We start from the raw sequence: 20,465 nt of genomic DNA, 5'->3' as shown, positions 1-20,465 counted from the left end.
CAGGTTTGGTTTTGCCTGCTAGGTCTCTCTGGCTTCCCTTAGGCAAAATGGTGGTGGTGAGAGCGCGCGCGCGGGAGGAGGGAGGGGGAGAACCTCCTGGCCGGGTTTGCACCCCTGGTCCCCCCCCCCCCCCCCCCGATCAGCCCAGGGCCTGGGTGCAGGCCAACGCCCGTCGGGCTTAGACCCCCGCGATGTTGGTCTCGGGTTATATTTGCGTACCTCAGTCTGATTTCTCTGGCGACCGAGAACCAATATGGAGGCCTCGTAACTGACTGGCGGGAGGCAGAGTTCTGGTATGGCTTCTGTGTGGTGAAAGGGGCCGTAAATCCTCTGCTGCTTGCAGCCTGGCTGGCCAGCATGGCCAGTGGTCGTGGGCGCAAGGTCTGCCTGGACCCTGTCCGCTTGGTTCTACTGCTGATGGCCCTTCCTCTGGACCAGCCCATATTACAGGTTTTTACTAATTCTTTTTTTTTAACCTTTCAGAACTTGACAATAAAAGTCTGTTGCTAAAATACCATTCTTGGCTTGCATAATAAAATGGAAAAGTCAAGGTGATATTGATTTGAAAGCTACTGGCTAGCTTGCAGAATACTTGGTGCTCCTAAGCATGCTAGCAGGCAAGAAATATAATCACCAATTTGACTCATTTCTAAATCCAACATGACATGCCCCCTGGTACATTAGTAGAATAAATGTCATAGTACAAACCAACCACATTCTGACTTGATTTAAAGCCTGTTCTACAAGATAAAACACATACATGATAGAGTTCTCAGGTTCAAAACCTTGTGACTAAAATTTAGATGTCCTATGGGAGAAGGTACTACTATTACTCCAGTAAATGGCTATAGTATTTAACAGACTCCAATGACTTCTCATTGTAAACGTACATTAGTGCATTTTTCATTACTCACTTTAGAAGTTTCATTTTTGTAGCAGATAGTGATTAATAGAGACTAACAACTGGTCAAGGTAATAATAACAAGAAGCTGTCAAATGCTCAACATTATGTGGGCTTCTATATGATGCAATTTACTCTCATTTATAAGAAAACATTGTAGAAATGAAAATGGAAAGATTTTAAGATTCAGAGGCAGTGCATGACTACTGCAAGCAAACAGGGTTGTCTGGACACAAAAGTGTAGAGGAGTTGTAATCTAGTAAAATGGCTGCTCTTGCAAGGGATCACATCCGAAGATCATATGGGTCTGTGTGATTTGACTGGAATGACACATTTTCAATCCCTCTGGCTGAAATACAGACTTTACACAACTTTAATCCCTAACAAGGTCTGATAAGGTTAGTTTGTAGAAGAAAGCAGCCATGCTTAAAAGTGAGATCTAATTGAGGGGCAGGCAAAGTGACAAATTAGAGAAAAATTTGACAGAATGAGTAAAAGATATGATACTCCCAAAACAGGAGAGCAGCACAGGAAAGAGAGGTGAACTAAGAAAGAGAAAGAGATAGGGTAAGAGAGAGAGGGAAAGAGAGAGAGGGAAAGAGAGAGAGAAAGAGGGAGAGAGATGAGAAGAGAAGAGAAGAGAAGAGAAGAGAAGAGAAGAGAAGAGAAGAGAAGAGAACAGAACAGAACAGAACAGAACAGAACAGAACAGAACAGAAAAAGAGAGAACCCAGTGTTATCAGGACAATATTTTTACAGATACATTTTAGGTGAAAACAGAATAAGCCAGAGAATGAGATGGAACCAAAAGATTAAAACAAATTACTTGAGTTAGAGGGCAAGCAAAGCAATTTGGTCAGAAGAGAAGAGAAGTCGGATTGAATCAGTCATCTCAGAAGACTAGATTTTATGTAGGTTAGAATCTTCCAAGCCTAGGTCTAGGGATAGTTAAACGAAAATGTTCTGGGCTCAGTATTCACCTGTATTCACAAAACTTGGGTATGACTCTTGGGTATCACATCATTTGAGGAAATAAAAGTTTTGTTAAGCAACAGGGACTTTGTACATGTGAATTTAGACATGATTGTGATACACTACATGGGTACAGTTCTGGTCCCTTCATTTGAGGAAATAAAGGTTACTTTTATTCACAAGTGACTGTGATTTGCCTTTTCTTGTGACTGCATGCACATAACCTGCATCCCAAGACAAACAAAATCTCAGAATGGAAAGGGAGGAGTACCCAGTGTCTCACCATATCTGATGCAGTCTTTGGCCACTGATACCTGTTTGAGAGGAAGAAAACATTTTTGTTAAGGGAGTGAACCATGGTAGATCAAACACACTAACTAGAAGGCCACATATCATAGATTGTATGAGCAGCAAATTTTGTAAATGGTTTTAAAAATAACAACAAAAATTTAGGTGGCTGGATCTGCACCTTATTGGGGGGGGGGGTGAATGTGTTCAAAATACATTGTGCAAAATACTAAAAAGTAACTAGTTAAACAAAACAACACCCCAGAAAGTTAAAATTGTTTAGAGAATGAATGCATTTCCATTTACTTTTTTAAAAATATTTTTATTTTCTATATTGTTTACATTCCAAATAATTTCCCCTTTACCGGATTCCCCCTCCCCATATGTCCCATAAACCTTCTTCTCTCCATCCATTCTCCAATCACTTCCTCCTTTTTCTCTGTCCTTATATTCCCCTCCAATGCTAGATCAATCCTTTTCAGTATCAGGACCCTCTCCATACTTCTTCATGGGAGTCATTTGTTATACGATTTGTGCCTTGGGTATTCAGGGCTTCTCTGCTAATTAATATCCACTTATCAGAGATTGCATTCCACGTGTATTCTTTTGTGATTAGGTTACCTCACTTAGGATGATATTTTCCAGATCAAACCATTTGCCTAAAATTTTTGTGAATTCATTGTTTCTAATTGCTGAGTAGTATTCCATTGTGTAAATATACACACATTTTCTGTATCCATTCCTCCTTTGAGGGGCATCTGGGTCCTTTCCAGCTTCTGGCTATTATAAATAAGGCTGCTATGAACATAATGGAGCATGTGTTTTTATTGCATGCCAGGGAATCCTTTGGGTATATGCCCAGGAGTGGTATAGCAGGGTCCTCTGGAAGTGTCATGTCCAGTTTACTGAGGAACCACCAGACTGATTTCCAAAGTGGTTGTACCATCTTACAGCCCCACCAGCAGTGGAGAAGTGTTCCTCTTTCTCCACATCCTCGCCAACACCTGCTGTCTCCTGAGTTTTTGACCTTAGCCATTCTGACTGGTGTAAGGTGAAATCTCAGGGTTGTTTTGATTTGCATTTCCCTAATGACAAATGATGTTGAGCACTTCTTAAGGTGCCTCTCGGCCATCCGAATTTCTTCAGGTGAAAATTCTTTGTTTAGATCTGTACCCCATTTTTTAATAGGTTTATTTGGTTCCCTGGGGCCTAACTTCTTGAGTTCTTTGTATATAGTGGATATTAGCCCTCTATCAGATGTAGGGTTGATGAATATCCTTTCCCAATTTGATGGTTGCCATTTTGTCCTTTAACAGTGTCCTTTGCCTTACAGAAACTTTGTAATTTTATGAGGTCCCATTTGTCAATTCTTGATCTTAGAGCATAAGCTATTGGTGTTCTGTTCAGGAACTTTTCCCCTGTGCCCATGTCCTCAAGGGTCTTCCCCAGTTTCTTTTCCATTAGTTTCAGTGTGTCTGGTTTTACATGGAGGTCCTTGATCCACTTAGCCATTCTAATATCAGATAAAATTGACTTTCAACCCAAAGTCATCAAAAGAGACTCTGAAGGACACTTCTTGTTGGTCAATGGAAAAATACAACAAGAAGAACTCTCAATCCTGAACATCTATGCTCCAAATGCAAGGGCACCCTCATTCATAAGAGAAACTTTATTAAAGCTCAAAGCACTCATTGCACCTAACACAATAATTGTGGGTGACTTCAACACTGCATTTTCCTCAATGGACCGATCAGGAAAACAGAAACTGAACAGGGACACAGTGAAACTAATTGAAGCTTTGGACCAATTAGATTTAACAGATATATACAGAACATTCTATCCTAAAGCAAAAGAACATACCTTTTTCTCAACACCCCATGGTACCTTCTCCAAAATCGACCATATAATTGGTCACAAGACAGACCTCAACAAATATAAGAAGATCGAACTAATCCCATGCCTCCTATCAGATCACTATGGAGAAAAGTGGTCTCCATTTTCTTATCTTGAGTATTGTTGATGTTTTGTTTACTCGTAATCAAACATTCCTTCTTTGCTCATGGTAAGGGCTGTACTGAGATCTGATTAGGTGATACATAATGGATGTGTCCCAAATTTCCTTTATTATTAATTGGTGATTACAAAAGAATCTCATACTTCTCAAAGGATTTTAAGACTCCTTGAACTCTGCACAGAAAAGGGAAACTATTAAACAGATTTTTTTTTGTCAGTCACTGAAGAATAAAATATAAATTATTTAGATTTTTAATTCTAGACAAGTTAGAGAGAATAATGGATTAGTTTTGCATTCGAAGTTATTTTACAAAATGATATTTTCCTTTAAAGTAATATATAATAAATTTTACAAAGACTTAATAATTATATCATTAATATTGAATGCAAATGTAGGCACTGATATATTAATTGTATTTGAACTAGTTTTATTCCACTTTTATTTTTATTGAACTCTGAACTTTTCTCCAAGATAATTTAATATACATCTTTTCATAAAAAGACAAATTGATAGAAAATATGTGACTAAATAAGAAAATAGACATATAACTTTATACACTTAGAAGTGAGGCATAATTACTGAAGTTTTAAGAATGAAACTGGTTATGATTTGAAAGTGGAAATAATCATTCAAATTTAGATGGGTTATCATCCTAACTATTTAATTTCCTTGTCTTACATATATTAGCAAATATCATCTCAATCTTATACATACAAACATAAAGTTGATTCACTGAATAATGAATATATGTCCAGAGAAATAGCTGTTAAAGTTTTATATCAATTGTTTTACATAAGTAAATATAGCTAGAATGTTAAATGACATGTAGTCTTCTGCCATCTGTAGTTTCAAATCTGATTGGATATGTTCCTACAGGCTACATTGTTGACTGAAATGTCATTGTATTGTGTAGAAAATAAATGTGTGTATACATGTGCATGGCTAAAAATGACAGGGAAGAAAGACTGTTGAGGTGTTGTTTTAAAAATAATAAAGAGAGCTGAAATGTTTGTATTATCTGAAGGCTGAAAAAACAGGCAGAAATTGGGTCCAGATGGAACATTTGCCTCAGCCATTCTCTTTCCTTTAAAAAAAAAAAAGGAATGAGAAAAGTGCACTAAAATCATTTGCTGACTGTTTGTTTAAAATAAACTTATTGAAGATTTTAACAAGATGTACCAAAGAACTTCACAGTGACATGATGATAAGTATTTGATGAAAAACAGTTTCCTAAGACTATCAAAGGGTAGGTATAGAATTAACCCAATCACAAAAGAATACACATGGAATGCAATCAGTGATAAGTGGATATTAATTAGCCCAGAAGCTCTGAATTCTCAAGACACAATTAGTATATCAAATGATACCCAAGAAGAGGGAAAGAGAAGGCCCTGGTTCTCAAAAGAGTTGATCCAGCATTGTAGGGACTTACCAGGACAGGGAAATGGGAGGGGATGATTGGGAAATGGGTGGGAGGGGGGAAGAGGGCTTATGAGACCGATGGGGAGGGGGGAACTGGGGAAGGGGAAAGCATTTTGAATGTAAACAAAGAATACAGAAAATAAAAAAATAACATTTTAACAACTCAAAAATAAAATTAACCATCATACCAACTAATTCCAACATGGCTGACCTTTAGAAAGTCATGAAAGGTTTGGGTTATTGCTGCAGGTATAGATGATTTTCAATGTATGGATACACAGGATTACAGGTCTCTATAACCAATAAAGAACAGCACAGCCATTGCCTGTATCTCCCTTAGCTTACCTTTAAAGCCTAGTTATAGAGAAACGAGAAACCTATTCTTCTTTTGGAAGCTGAGGATTGTAGGAAATAAAACAAAGTTCAAAGCAGGAAAATGAAATAATGACTTGTAAATTATCATTAATATCTTTTGTGAAGTATATAAAAGATTTTCTCTTTTAATTTCATTCAGATTTGTTACCACAAAAATGAATGCATTAAAATATATGTATGCACGCCATGTTTGTTTATTCATTGAACAAAATGAACAAAATATACTAGATAAAAACAGAAACAGAAACAAAGGACCCAGGTTATGACTGAAGAAATTGGGCTTTGATAAATATAATTAGCAAAATTATATAAATTGAAGTTTAAAAGTGTATGTTCTATATAATCATAAAATGTGTTCATTTCCATCACATGATGAATCTATATTTAATTCATAATTGTAACTAGGCATTTATGAATGTCTGTGAATGCTAGAAATATAAGACCCTGATATAATAACTAGGAGTAGTAACTGCCATGACAACAAATTAACATCAAATCAGTAGTGATAATTGTTTTGCTATATTAGTATTCAATCTATTAGAAGTTAAGAGTGATTTATGCCAGGAAAGCTGTATACCCATATAGATGCAATTATGCTTATTGCTTATAAAGTATATACTGTGCATCAAAATGTCAGGTAATTACAAAATGAAGGGGATTCAGCTTTATTTAATGATAATCTCTACAAGATCAAAATCAAAGAATAGTTTTACTTTTGTGCATTCCACATTTGCAAAGTATCCCAGGAAAATAAGCTTCTGAATGGAGTAAAACTATAACAGACTAAGAAAAACCCACTTTTGGTACTCCCAAGATTTCAATTGCAATGCATTTCCATTTAATTAATTTGAATACTGAAGCCAGTTTGTAGAAATTAGAAGGAACAGAATTTTTAACTTTGTTTTCTTATTCCACCTCAAGACCTTTCTTCCCCACCTACTAACCACCTATTTCTGGTTCTTCAATAACTTGGCTAGGTCTGATTTCTGGATATTTTCTTCAAGCAACAAACAAAAACTCCAAAGTATTACTATATCTTAGGAAACATTGGTAAAAGTGAATATTCACCCTATAATCTGCTGAGCCCTGACATGTCATCTCACATATAACAATTTTTTTCTCTTGAATCTCTTGTCTGATAGATTCCTCTGCTTCCTCATATTTTCTATAATCATTTAGATTCCACATCCTATCAGATTTCATTAAGCATATTAATCTCCAGTAGCAAAAAATAATGTTTATTCATCTTTATGGCATGATACTCCATTTTATATACACATCCTCTTAGAGTTTCATTCATTAAACATGAAATATAAATCTCTATTTGGACTCTTTTGACTGCGGAAACCTAAATGAACATAAATATATCTACTGTATCATGGTGTTGATTTCCACAGTTATATACTTGAGAATGGCACAGTTCTATAAAGCAGAGAGTTCTGCATCCTTTCTGTTTTGAAGAACCATTCTCTTGTTCTCTGTGCTGGCTATGTTAGCACATATTAACACCCACTGTGCATGAGAGGCCCATTCCTCTCTTTCAAAAAAAAAAATCTGATTTCATAAGATAAAATACCATGGCACTCATGACCTTTCTTAACTGAAGACACCTAACAATTTTCTGGCAGCCTCAAGGTTTGAAGTTTCTACCTGCTCAGTGGCTAATGATTGTGATGTCCTGATTCAGATGTTGGGTGAATGGATATTTTCCATTATTCAGTGACAAAGTTCAAAAGACAACTGGATTTTTGTTTCTTTGGTTGGTTGGTTTTTGAGTTGCTCTTTCCGCCATAATATTTTTAATTCTTTTTCTTCAGTTACCAGAGTGGCTACTAGTAGCATGAATAGAGCAATTGAATTTTAAACATTCTAGACAAGGCTCCTCTATAAATGTGATGAATTAAATTTAGCTCTCAGCTTTAGTATTAGTTGAACCACCAAGAAAGTATGAGTTTCGTTTAAAGGATTTGCTAAAGTGGCCTTATTGAATCCAGATCTAATGATTAGGATTAGAAGTTATGTAAAGCTGTTCAGGGGGAAAAAATGGAGATTGCTTGCCAATTTTCTACTCCATTTCCTTCTCTGCCTCATTTTGTTTTCACTCAAAATATCGAATAGTCTGTCCTTGGGTTCTGTATCAAATTCATCTTTTGTATTGTTTATTGGAATGAAGATTGTGTCAAAATTGCATATCTCAAATTCACACGGTTCAAATCTTAATTTTATCTTGAAATATATAAATATAAAATCCTTTCTGCTTTGCTGTTCTCCCACTTTATGATGAGAACTGTATAAAGCATGCCCAAACTGATATGTCTTGTAAGCTTCGGTGTTTCCTAGGCAATAGATTTCAAGAATTTTGATTGTGATATTTAAAATAGCTCTTGTCCCACAATATAACCATTATGCTCCAGAAAATGGCAAGCTTCTCCTTGGTAAAACAAACAAATGGAGGAAGAATTATTTTAAGCTTCAATTATTTTTAAAATAAATCACAACTGTAAGTATATATGAATATTAACATTTGGTGATTTATATAGCATTTTATATTTTAATTTTAAGGAGTGTTAGTAATCAAATGAACAAATACAAAACACATTTTTCTTCAAGAAATATGCATGCAATTGAAGAATTTCAGCGTAAGCATAATAATAAGCTGTCAAGGTGAAAACTTTGAACATAACTGGTTGATATTTTACAGTTATATTTTATTAATTTGTATATGCAAACTCTCAGACTCTGAGTCTGAATGACTCTAACCACGTTTAGTCATAATTTGTCTTCTATCACAGGCTTTGTGAGCTATAGATTCCTCACATAAAAAGGTAACTCAGGACTTCCATAATAACTCATTAAGCTAAGCTAAATAATCCCAGTCATCAGTGAAAATGAAGAAAACATTATTATCACTAAGTCTGTTTTGGAAACTAAGGCTTAATTTGGAAGTAATACAGAACTTGAAATTTATACACTGAAATTATTTTTAAATCAACTATATAATACAATACAACCAATACAAAGATTATTACCAGACACTATGCTAGAACATGGATAAAAATCACAATTGATGTCCCTAACTATGTTTCAAGGGTCCGCAGCACCCTTAGCTTCTTGACTGAAATCCCTGAGGCCTGAGGCCTCTGGAAGAGATTGTGCCTTAGAACAGTGAGGCTGCAGGTAGGAAGGCAACTGAAGACACTTTTTCTCATAAACAGGGTTTGGATTTGTTTTCAATAAACCTTTAGGAGAGTTTTCTGTGGCCTCTTGATGTGGTGAAAACCTCTTCCTCTTCCTGACTCTTTTCTTTAGATCAGAAAAGAAACAAAGGAAGGAAGGAAGGAAGGAAGGAAGGAAGGAAGGAAGGAAGGAAGGAAGGAAGGAAGGAAGGAAGGAAGGAAGGATGAATATATACAATTATGCTTTTCCCTGTGAAAAACTCCTCCTCCACTTTCTCCCCCGTGTCTGCTGAGCATCACAGCTGCATCAACTCGAGATACACAAACTCTTCCCTGAATTGTGGTCCAGGTGCACCATGTAGCTCATACTAAGTTAATACTAGTCTACCAGTTCCTTCCCCAGAGCTTATGTTGTCACTATATTGCAAGAAAATTATATTTTTCTTGTAATGTAGTTGAAAAGAAAGCATGAAAACAAGGAAGTCCAAATAGATGTCTTCTCATGGTCTTAGTGAAGATACTATAGTAATAAAAATTGAACCAATGGGATAAAAGCAGGTGTCTGTCTAAAGTCATTTTAATCCCTGGATCCAAAGTGTTTGACTATGCCATTCTTGGCCCTACTAAGGTATGATTCTGTAAGGGAAATTCTCTTTAATAGAATGGAGACTGCATTAGTAACAATTGTTAATTGGATTGCTGAATAGTGCAGCTGGAACACTTCACTGCAAAATCATGTACATTTTCCAAGTGACGACCTCTTTAGATAAGTAGCAGCCTGGATATTAAGTATGAAACAGCAGTGAACCATTCTTGTAAATAGCAAAATTGCTAGAAACAGATTTTTATAAACGACTAGAATAATCTAGCTCTGTGTCAAAAAAACTTATTTTCTCTTTGTGATGGGAAGAAATTCCCATAAGTTTCCAAAGAACTGACTGGTTAAGTATGAAGACAGTTATGGTATTGTTCCTAGCATGTATGGGTGGCCAATTAAGACTATGTCAGAACAAAGACTTGCTGTTTCTTTCCATAAAGTATAACTGTCATTTGTTCTAAGAACAGCCATTTTTAAATCAAGAAAACCTGTAGACACAGATGTGTGTCATGTTTATTGAAAGAGATAAAACTATCAAGTGTCATGTTCAAGTAAATGATCTGACTTCCTAGTTTTTACATCACAATCTGTAATTCACTCTCCACTTTGTCCATTACTTTTATATTAGCCCTGTGCTTTAGTGAAATTTTAGGTTTTGCAAAACAGTAAAATAAACACACCATATTTAGGCATAAAAATATTTTATAATTTGTATGTGTATGTGTGTGTGTGTGGGGTATCTGTGTGTATCTATGTGTGCTTATGTGTCTGTGTGCGTACATGTTTGTGTGACTGCACTTAAATATTCAGTACCTGATTGGGTGTGAGTCAGGGTTTTCTAGAGAAACTGAACCAAGAGAATACATATATATTGTAAAAGGAAATTTATTAGTTTGTATTCACAGTTTGGTCTGTATAATGACTGTTTTCATATTGGAGAAGGTAGAAATCAATGTAGGCTATCAGCCAATGAATTACCAGGGTGGCATGGAAAACTTAGATTGATGAATAGTCAGCTTTTAGCACATTTTGAAAGGACAAAGAATCTAGTGCAGGATGAGAGAAGCAACAGTAGCAGCAATAGAGACAATGGCAGGAGATGCAACAGAGTGGATGAACACATTAGGAAGAAGTGAAGGCAAGTAGGCAATGAATCAATGTTTTCCCCTTGAAATTCTGGGTCTCACACAGAAGGAGTTACCTACATTTTAGGTTATGTTTCTTGTTTGAGTTTTTCTATTAAATAGAATTTTTCATAGACATTTACAGAAGTCTGATCAAGAGAATCCCTCACGGTTCTGCCCTGAAGATTGACTCATATATAGGTAGTACTAGATACTGTGAAAAAAAGATATTAACCATCAAAAATGATAGCAAACTAGGACTCATATTTCTATGAAAAATGCAAAACATTAAAGAAAACTTATGATAATTTTGTTTGTGTAATTTTGAGGTCAGTTACCTCTCTGCCACTTAGCAATAGATGGTGTGAGAATTTTTAATTAGCCAATTCCAGAGTGCAGAAGTTGTGAGTCACTAACCACGTCATTTAAATAATATCAGTGCAGAAGTATAAACATATCCTGGGTAACATTTAAGAACATAACATTAAAGAACTCAATAACTCTCCAATATCAAAATCTATTCCTAATGAAATGAAAAAGAGGCTTTCCTTATATTTTTGGGGTAGAAGTAGAAAAGAAGGAATCACTTTATGAAATAATGCATTCATAAACTTCTGTTACATATACTTTGTCTTTCAACCTACATAAGGTATTTCTTTGTTGTGTTACATCATGTTTGTCAATGTCACTTGCTATCCAATTAGACAAGATATGCACAGAGGCTTGGAGTGTATAATGTGCATGTCAACTTTCTTTTTGTATACTCTCCTGAATGTCATCATGAAATAATATGCTGTGAAACACGTGTATACATAGCAAATTTTTACCTCAGAAAGAAAGACATGGAAATGGAACCAATGAGAGCAAAATGTAGTGAGTGAAGAAAAGATCATTAATTTGGGCATTTGTAGTGTGGAAAGGGAATATTCTTCATTTTCTGGAGTATACAAACAGTGGAATTTCCTACTAAAGCTTGAAAATGAGATTCCAGGTATCTTCTAATAAGATGCCATCCAATAAGAACTCTGCGCCAGCATCTTGCCCCAACAGTCTTGCATGGTTCTAGAATTTTGGAAATGAAGCAGACAAATGGATTGTAACCTGTGAGTGGGCTGAAGCAGCAACTAAGATACAGAAGGAATCACATTTCACGTCCAACATAAAACTGGTTATGGCAATTATACACTTTATTGAGCCAATTTCATCATGCTTACAGTGCATGTTACAGATTTCCACAGTACCCACCTCCAGCTCCCTCCCTTTGCCACCATAGGAGAAAGTTACATTTCAAATGCTTGCTTTGCAGTTTCCTGCATTGTTACTACTTAACTCTCACCCAGTGCTTTTAAGATTAGTGAGAAAATCATCCCCCTGTACTCTTTCCTTTCCTATCTGGGACAATGGCTTTGTACGGACAGTCTACTCAAACATACACACATGAGAAAGTTGAAAGAAGGTTTTAAAGTTAATTTATGGATATTTGTTCCTTTAAAAAAATAAAACCCTTCTTTCCACTTAGCTTCTTTTACATATCAGTGAGTCTATAGCAGCTCTACGAGCTTTTTACTGTTTGTTAGAAATCGCTGGACTTCTGTGATCATCTTGCCCAGGCAACCATAGTCTATCTAAATGTATCTTGTATTTTTGCGAAGACAAAGAATGTATTATGCAGTGGCTACTTCATCAATTTGTTGTTGATTGTCATAGGAGCTTGGCTCTACAAAGGGAATGTTTTCTTGATATTGGAGAATGATGGGTGGGTCCACAGGAATAAAGCACGGGCACAAAGGAAGGTTGCTATAGCACAAAGGGCTATACTGGGTAAGGCAGTGTAGTGCATAATTTGTTTTAAGACTCATCTACCAGGCAATACTTAAATTGAGATCAAATTGCCCAGATGTTTATATTGAAAATGCAACCCAAATATAAAAATAAAACTTTTGGGCAGAGCTGGAAGAGGGTAAATATAATGACTGCTTAAAAGTTTATATTCAGTATATCATGTGAGACAGTAGCGTCAGAAAGTAGCTCACCTGTGGTTGTTATGCGGCTCCTCTTCACACCTCCTTCTTCCCTACAGAGTAATGTGGAAAGATGAATTGCAAAGTTGGCTAGGTCACGCCTTCTTGTTCCTCTGCTGTACTGCAGCTAATAGGGTGTTGATATATTCCAGAGAATGTGTCACAGCCTCATTATGTGCTACAAAGAACATCACAAACTTTACTCTTTACTAAACACAGGAATAAATTTTACATAATGAGGAGATATTTGCCCCACACCTCAAAGAATTGCCAGAGTTAGGAAAAAGAATGATTTGTCCGCTTTGTCAATTAACTTTCTTAATTTCTGGTAAATATTAAAGAAAAAAGTAATACAAGTTTAAATAATCATCTGTATCTCTCTCTAAAATATCATTCTTTTTAATGACTAGTGAGATGGTTTGTAATTGAATTCTAAGATAGCATTGTATTTATGTATATACGGAAACAGAAACACATATATTTACCTTAAGGTTTGCATTGCCACTTATAATCTTTCTTCTGCACTCCTTTTTCTAGTCACAAAAGTTGAGCATCTTCTATTTACTGGACATGGTCGTAAATACTACAAAACTGGTAACAACCAACAGTTGACACCTCTGTTTCTTGATTCCTGGTGTGATGCTGCCGGTTGACTTAAGCTCCTAAATATGTGACTTCTTGACATGAGGGACTGTAAACTCAAACTCAAGGAAACAAAACGAAACTTTTTGGTTGACCTTTCATCGCCCTTGAAAATATCTTCTACATGATTTCAGGTCCCTCTTCAGCAAGGATTCATAAGCTTTAAGGGAGTATTGACACAAATGACGTATTTAAGACTAGTCCTTCAACTGTCTATCATTCTCAGCATTTTGTGAAGTTATGAGTTGGTTTCCTACACTCACATCTGTCTTCTGCTTAAAGACGCTTCCATGATTGAGACTGAAAGAATCCTTTATCTGTGGGCATAAACATAAACTCTTATTAAGAGACTTTTATGATATTGCAATTTAGCTAAAAGTTAATAGTTTGCATTCCCCTAGTTCTAATATCTCCTTTGCATTGGTGTTTACTGGGTTACAGTACAAAGCATGGATTCCTTCTTGAGTAACAGCCCCAAACCTATAATACAGCAGTTGCTTACCATATGCCAATCCTGTCAATATTGTGCCAATGAGTATGTTTTGTCCTGGGAGTCATATTTTATTAGCTACTATATCCTATTCAGAAAATCCTTACAAATGCTTACATGCCAAAATTTAGTTTCTACTTTTACCTTTAGCAGTGGCAAAGTATAAAGTATTTTGTTGAGGTTCTTGATTCATTTTAAATTTAGTTTTGTATATGGTAGAAAATGGGGATCTAGTTTTATTTTTCTCCATGTAAACTTCCAAGTACCTTAGCCACATTTGATGAAGATATCTTTTTTTCTAGTGTGTAGTGTTTGTTTCTGTGTCAAAAATCTGGTATGGTAGCTGTGTGTTTGTGGTCTTATATTTGGGACTTCAAGTCTATTTCATTGTTTTATAAAAGTCAAGTCTATGCCTTGGTTTTTTTGTTTTTTTGTTTTTGTTTTTGTTTTTTTTGTTTTGTTTTGTTTTTTTGAGACAGGGTTTCTCTGTGTAGTCCTGGCTGTCCTGGAATTCACTCTGTAGACCAGGCTGGCCTCGAACTCAGAAATCCACCTGCCTCTGCCTCCCAAGTGCTGGGATTACAGGTGTGCACCACCACGCCCGGCTATGCCTCTGTTTTATAAAATTCCATTCTGGATTTCTTGCTAAGGCTCTATAATACATCTTGGAATCATACTTGGTGATTCTTCTCATAGTATTAATTTTGTTACAGACTTTTTGGCCATTCTTAGTCATTTGTATCTCTGTATGTGTTTCAAGATACTTTTCTCTATGTCTGTGAACACTGACCTGGAATCTTATTGGGATGGCAGTGAATGTGCATATTCCTTTAGGAAGAATAACTGTATTTCTAGTTATTGATTCTTCTGATCCATGAACCTGATGGGTCCTTTAATCATCTAGTGTCTTCCTGGATTTCTTTCTTTAATGTCCAAGAGAGCTTACTATAGAGGACCTTTGTTTCTTTTGTGCTTTTTTTCTTTTATCACCTTTGATTTGTATGAGTGTGGTGTGTGTGAGTGTATGTGTGTGTGTGCAGACACATGCACAGGAATAAAGAGACAGACAAAAATAAACATACACACATACGTGCAAAAACATAGAGGGAGAAGGGGAGGGAGAGAGAGAGGGAGAGAGAGACAGAGAGAGACATAGACAGAGGGGGGGAGAAAAAGCTGGCTTTCAACATTTTTGCTTTATATTTTAAAAGTCTTTGGTATATATGAAGACTATTAATTTATTTTTAGTATTATTTGTTTTTTTGTTTCACTGGTATCTTTTCATCTTTTTGAAAGTATTTGAGAGTTCTAACTGTGTGTGTATGTGTGTGTGTATTCTTTTGTAGGCCTTAAGGGTCTACACACACACACACATACACACACACACACACACACACACACATCACATCACATCACATTTATTTGTATGTATTTGTTTGTTTTATTGGTACCCTGTTACTTTTTGAGAGTTCTTAAGAACTCTAAGTGTGTGTGTATGAGTGTGTATGAGTGTGCATGTGTGTGTGTGTGTGTGTGCATGTATATGTATGTGTGTGTGTAGAGAAAGAGAGAATGTGCAACCTTCTTATTTGTAGAAACTTGAACTGAAGTAATTAGGCTGGAGAGGCTCCCATACAGCAGAAGGTTGGTTTGCAGGCAGATATGGCATGGAGGAGGAATGGTGGAATGGGAGGACAATTGGACCCTCCTCTCCTTAGGTTCAGCTGAGAGCAGTGATTAGGCTGCAGGGAGTACAGGAAATTAGATTCTGGTGCTGCTTTATCTGTTCTGAGCAGGGCAGGACAACTATGGGAAAACAGACAATACTTGGTATTATTAAAGTCCCAGTGATTATACTGCAAGCAAACAAAATGATATATTTCTAAGGAAACCCAATGATGATTTATGACTGAAAAGCATCACAATAACTACAATCTACCAGGGAGCTTTGGTGCTCCTGGCAAGTCAGAATTAGATGCTTGCAAAAGAGAATAAGGGAATAAGTGAATAATATGTTGCCCAGGGTCTTAGTGTTGCTGCTTTGACACATAGAGGGTTTAGTTATAATAAACCTTGAGTCAACAAGGAGCATGTGGAGTTTGCTTTCTGGTAAAATCTGGTGAACATTATTATGCTCATATGAGGCTGAAAAGTATTAATTTGTGATTTCAGCATATAATAAACACAAATTAAAGACACTAGAAATGTCCTGTAAAATTCAATTTAAAAGACTTTTCACAGAATTCAGGCTATTTCATTTACTGATTTTTAAGATAATAAGACAGAGAAAGAAGAAAGATTAAGAGAAAAGAAAAAGATATTAAAATAATGAACGCGATACCATTTACAAGCAATTATATATTTGAAGCTTAGTATTAGGGTTATGTGGCTCTATGAAAATTATCAGTCCTTCACAGTTTTGGAAAAGAATAGAATACTATATTCTCTGTTCCCCAAGATCAGAAGTGAAATGTTAATGATATGAATTTATGTGATTCCTATGTATAGGACGTCTTATTTATTATTTAGTATATTTGTTTTTAATGGACAAATTCAAAGCATTTATTGAAAATGTCACAATTTTTATTTTGTAATGAAAATATACAGCAAACATTTTAAAAGCCCCGTTGTTCCCAGAAGGAAGTATTCAGTGTCAAAAAATCAAAAAGATTGGTTGTTCAGTGAACTAATTGTTCAGTGTCAAAATGTTCTTTATAATTGTGTTAACTGTAGGCTATTTAGCATGTCTTAGCCAGTTCTATAATGATAACAATGGAAAATCTTAAAATACTAAATTAATAATAAGCACATAATATTTAATAAGACTTGGTACTCCGCGGAAAGGGGGATGCTGGGTAAGGTGAAGTGGTAGTAGAGGGGTATGCGGGAGAGGTAGATGCGGGGGTGGGTGGTGGGTGAAGGAGTGAGTGAGGAATGGGAGGCTGGAGCTAGGAGATGAAGGGTTGATCAGTTGGGGAAGCACCCTCTCAGAGGAAAAGAGGAGGGTATAAGGAGAAAGAATTCCTGGAGGGGAGACTAGGAAGGGTAGCAACATTTGGAATATAAGTAAATAAAATAAGTGCCTCAAGGTGGGATGTATAAAGGACTCTAAGTGGTTGATATTTCCAGACTGATCTAGGGAATTTTGATAAATAAACTGCAAACAAATTTGCATCCATGGGGTATCTGTCTTTTTCATCATAAATTCCTTTTCCTTTCTCAGATCCAGTCATTACCAAATCTCCATGATCAATTTTAAGTCTCTATTTTTTTTTCAGTTTTTTTTTCAATTCCTCTTCATGCACAACTTTTGCTTGTGTTTCAAGTTTCTCTAAATAACAACACAAGTAATCATCATCATCTATCTCACATCAAATTTTTTTTCTAAATTTTTCCAGTGACATTTAACAGGATGAATTCCTTCTATAATACATTCATGAGTTAAGCCAACCTTTTGATTTATTCTGATGACTTAAACAGTTACTGAATATTCAAAATAGAACTTTTACTACATAAGGTCATGCCTGTCATTAACAAGGAGCATGTCAATTTTATGATGACTTTAATAAAAATATCACACACAACTCTTATAACTCTTATTTCATGGTCTTATAGAGTCTCTGTTCTTTACATCTCTAATGTTATTTTTTCCATTCATTTAATACTGGTCTAAGAGCACTAACAATTTCAATCTTGTGGATATTCTTGGTTTGCATCTAGTCCTTACAAAACCGTATATGGGAGAACATAAAGATGGGGTTAATTTTTTTTCATTTTCCTTTCCTTTTAAAAGACATAATTAAATATTTTGCAGCATTGATTGCTGTTCCATACATTGCAAAAATGCTATTTAAAATTGTAACATAAAAAGTTTTAATATGAAAGTCCCATGCTATGTAATCTCAAGTGCTCAGGAAACAGAGGCAGGAGAACAGAATGTTGGGAGGGTGTAAGCAAATACAGTTGAATCTTCCTAAAATACATATGTACTTGAAGGCATTCTCTGTGGAAGCACAAATTAAATGATTGCTAGAGACCTAAATGTACATCCCTGTCACAAAATAAATTCTCTCAGTTCTAGGAATAGATTACCCTTAATTAGCTTGTGGCCAAAGGGTCCATGCTAGTTAACTCAAACACTATGCTTTTGCTGAGGTAATTGGTTGCTGTCAACATACTGATAGTACTACCTTATATTTTGAGAAAACGCCAACATAACACCAAAAAAGTGTCGAAAGTTGAGTTGGTACCTACCTAGATCTTTATCTGTCTATTGTCTAGTGTTGATGGTACTGGAAGGCATTTTATTTCTTGCCAATTAAGAAATGTAAACACTAACTCAGCCATAACCCTTGTAATCATCAATGGTGAACTACATAAAGGTGTGCTAGTGCAATAGTGACACAAAAGTTGTCAGGGTAACCAATCAATATCTGATTGTACTTAAGGCTCATTCCATAAGGAGCAACCCATCCTAGATAATATTCAGGTGACTATAAACTGAGAATAGATAGGCTAGGAATTTAGGGGAAAACCAAATAGTATACTTCTACTGTCAAAAGCCTCAAATATTTATTCACCTAAGTATATTTAAATCCTCTGTTTTATGGAGATTAATATCTTTGTGGGTATATATGTCCCCTTCTCTTCATATAGCTTGAATTAACATAAGTTTCTTTATCTGCCTGCCTTAAGTTTCCTCGTTAACTTATAATATCAATAGCCTGGATTTCTTTATTCCATGTATTTTTAAAATTTTTTTTTAAATATTTTTAAAAATTGCCATTATACTCCCTTCAAAACTTAAAAACAATCAAGTCAAATTTTATTTATCTCTATTCTTTCTTTATTTGGTTGTGTGAGGCAGGCAGCTTCTATTGTTTGCCTCCAAGCAACCAGCCTCTCTCTGCACAGCAGGGGCTCCCAGCTACTCTGACTTCAGTCTCTTTGTGAGTAGGAAGAAATCCCCTAGTGGCTTTTGAAAAATCTGTAGCCTGCTAAGAATCCAATTCTCTCCACCCCCCCACCCCCCAATCTTACATTATGCTGTGTAGGTATTCATTCCAAGAATCTCTAAATAATTTTTAATAGTGAGTTCTTGTCTGCTACCTTGCAAAACATCAGTAGTGGTGAATTAAACTTCCTTGGCTGCTGGATGGTCACATGAGCTTACCTGCCTAAGAACTCTCTTGATTTGTGAATGAAAGTCACACATGGCAGCTAATTTTGATAGGCCTTGAGTAGTTCAATGGTTGGGCATTTATAATCCTCCTCATGGCTAGCATACATTTCTTTCCAGTATTCCTGGCTTAACACCTTCTAAGTCTATATTATACTTTTGCTGGCCTGTGACCTTTTGGGCAGACCCCTGTAGGCTTGCATTCCTTTTCCAATTACATTATAACATGCTTTCTCTTTTGCATCTACCTCCAAAAGTGCCTTTGGAGATAGCTTAAGGGGTAAGAGGAATTGCTGCATAAGGATGAGAACCAAAGTTCAAATCCCAGCACCCACATGATTACCTGTGTGTGGCTGCACATGATTGCTAGAGTAGGGTTGCAAATGGAGACAAGAGGACAACGTGAGTTTGCTGTCAGTTCAACTCTCATCTCAAGAAAATAAAGTACCTTCAGCACTCAAGATAACTTCCAACACACATGCCACCCTCCCCAAAATAAACAATCTCATCTGGACAATCCTTCCATTTTTATCTACTTAGGTGAATCTAGTCTGTATGAAATAGAAGAAGCTATGTATTTATTATTCTAACCATTATGATAAAGATTGTGTAGATTTACATCATAAGTTCTGCATAGAAAGCATACAAAAATATACAGTTAGAAATCCCATGTTTTCTTTTCTCATTATAAATCATTTGAAGAATTCCAAGTGTGGTGGAGCACATTGGTTAGCCTGTTCGATGTTTTTCCTGTGTCTGAGATTAAATAGTCACACAACACCATAAACAAGTAAAATTTGTATAGCCTTGTCTATAACAGGAGTGGACGTTTATCCTGTCTTCTATTTTATGGGCACTCTTAACATCTGTACATCATACAGAGTTATTGGTAAGATTTTTTTCCCACTAGCTACTTTTGCCTGGTGAATTAGTGCATGTACTTAGCCACAGAGGCAGTGACACCATAGGAATGATAGGAAGAAACCCTGTGTACTCATGAACTGGAAATGAAGTGCAGAAGACCAACTGAACTTTTACACATTATTTATGACAAGAAAGTGTCTAACAGCAGCAGTTCAGTTACACCTTGAGGAAGGCAGTGAGGCATGGCAGCTTCCCTATTGACTATGCATGAAGCTTGTGGGGAATTCCTGCTGTTTTTACAGAGTGCAGGATTGTGATCAGAGGGATTGTCACTAGAAAATGACCTTTTATCATGAACTTAGTCAGGAAGACTCTCATGTGCATTAAGAGATATGTGCA

The 20,465-nt window shown here is 35.9% G+C and overlaps 1 protein-coding gene across 2 annotated transcripts in view; it reads left to right on the top strand.

Moving 5' to 3' along the window:
• Positions 1–20,465, top strand: part of Cdh12 (cadherin 12) — a 332,749-nt gene that overhangs the window by 199,171 nt on the left and 113,113 nt on the right. The window lies entirely within an intron of this gene.

This window comes from Apodemus sylvaticus, chromosome 16 (assembly GCF_947179515.1).
Source record: "Apodemus sylvaticus chromosome 16, mApoSyl1.1, whole genome shotgun sequence".
Lineage (NCBI taxonomy): Eukaryota > Metazoa > Chordata > Mammalia > Rodentia > Muridae > Apodemus > Apodemus sylvaticus.
Note: the sequence above shows the minus strand (reverse complement) of the source record. Positions and strands in the feature narration are given on the sequence as shown.